The 1903-nt window shown below is 43.1% G+C and overlaps 1 non-coding gene across 1 annotated transcript; it reads right to left on the bottom strand.

The window, feature by feature from the left end:
- Positions 1–1015: 1015 nt before the first annotated feature.
- LOC119469987 lies at positions 1016–1122 on the bottom strand. The gene has a single exon (XR_005198861.1). It is a non-coding gene; the product is annotated as a U6 spliceosomal RNA (small nuclear RNA).
- Between the last annotated feature and the right edge of the window lie 781 nt (positions 1123–1903).

Here is a 1903-nt window from a genome sequence, read left to right as displayed (position 1 = left end):
CCCAAGCTAGTATTAAATTCCATTTGGAGCACTCAAATTGACAGAAAGTTGTACCTAAAACTGAACTGAAATCTTGGTGGATTTCAAGTGGTTTGTCTTTGTTCTAGCTTCCAGAACATCACAGAATGAGTTGAGCTCCTCTATGCAGTGATGGCTCTGTAAGATTTTCAAGACAGCTATTCCCTTTCTCCTGCAATATCTACTTCTCCCATCCCTGTACCGCGTGATTCACTAGCCATCCAAAATATTTCATTTCTTTAACAATTCCTCCTGTGGCATCATGGAATTGAAATAATTATTTCTTGCCAAAGAAAAACATTCAGAATAGGAAGTTTGCTTTGAGTTAGATAAAACAAATTAATTACTTTTGGTGAAAGGTTGTTTGTTTTTGCTATATAGCATCATTAGGCTATGATATAGTGTATATTATGCTGTAACACTAGGTTAGAGAGCGAAGACTTTCCATATCTGAGTTATCTGTATTTCACCTGTGTGAATAAGATAATCAGATACTCATGTTAATTTTTTTTTTTCATGAGTCGGAGTCTCCCACTGTCGCCCGGACTGGAGTGCAATGATACCATCTCAGCTCACTGCAACCTCCACTTCCTGGGTTCACATGATTCTCCTGCCCCAGCCTACCGAGCAGCCGGGATTATAGGCAAACACCACCACACCTGGCTAATTTTTTGTATTTTTAGTAGAGACGGGGTTTCACTCCGTCGGCCAAAGTGGTCTCAAACTCTTGACCTCGTGACCTACCTGTATGAACCACCGCACCTGGCTGATTTTTTTTTTTTTAAGCTGGAAAATTAAACTTTAAAAATCAAGATAACTTTCTTTTTTTTTTGAGACAGAGTTTCCCTCTTGTTGCCCAGGCTGGGGTGCAGTGGCGCTATCTGGGCTCACTGCAACCTCCACCTCCCGGGTTCAAGCGATTCTCCTGCCTCAGCCTCCCAAGTAACTGGGATTACAGGTGCCCACCATGACTTCTGGCTAATTTATTTTTATTTTTTAAAATATGGAACGCTTCACGAATTTGTGTGTCATCCTTGCGCAGGGGCCATGCGAATCTTCTCTATATCGTTCCAACTTTAGTATATGTGCTGCCGAAGCGAGCACTCTGGCTATTTTTTTTTTTTTTGACGGAGTTTTGCTCTTGTTGCTCGGGTGATCTCGGCTCACCACAACCTCCACCTCCGATTCTCTGGCCTCAGCCTCCCAAGTAGCTGAGATTACAGGCAAGCGCCGAAACACCTAGCTAATTTTTTAATTATTTTTTTGTAGAGACAGGGTTTCTCCATGTTGATCCAGCTGGTCTCGAACTCCCAACCTCAGGTGATTCACTGGCCTTGGCCTCCCAAAGTGCTGGGATTACAGGCGAGAGCCACAGCGCCCCACCAGGTATCACCCTTTTGTGAAACCACATTATTCCTGTCCGAAAGGATCTCTGCCTACCTAAATGGAAATCCTAAGGCAAGGACAGTGAAATTATTTCCTTAAGTACACTATAGCATATGGTTATTTGTGTGCATGAATTATCTCTTTTAATATCCTGTAAGAAGATAGAGATCAATGTATAAAAAGAGCTATGTATAGCTCTTTCTAAACCCATTTTAGGAGCTCAGGGACAATTTCCAGAAGCCGTTGCTGGCTTTTCCCAGAAATGGGACCTTCAGGGATGTGTGGCCCCTGGTGGATGGCGGGGAGGGAAGAGGAGAGTGATTGTGGAATCACCCAAGCCCCAGCGGAAGCTAGATTACCGCTAGCTTCTTTCAGTATCATTTCTACATTGTTTTGCTAACAAAAGAAAGCTGTTAAGCCTGATGCCAAAGGAATCAAATGGAAATGTCCCTCCCTTCTAGTCAAAGGCAGTGCCTTGGGCTTCATTGCACTGCAAGTT

This window comes from Cebus imitator, unplaced genomic scaffold (genome assembly GCF_001604975.1).
Source record: "Cebus imitator isolate Cc_AM_T3 unplaced genomic scaffold, Cebus_imitator-1.0 Scaffold20, whole genome shotgun sequence".
NCBI lineage: Eukaryota > Metazoa > Chordata > Mammalia > Primates > Cebidae > Cebus > Cebus imitator.
This window is presented reverse-complemented; position numbering and strand designations above follow the sequence as displayed.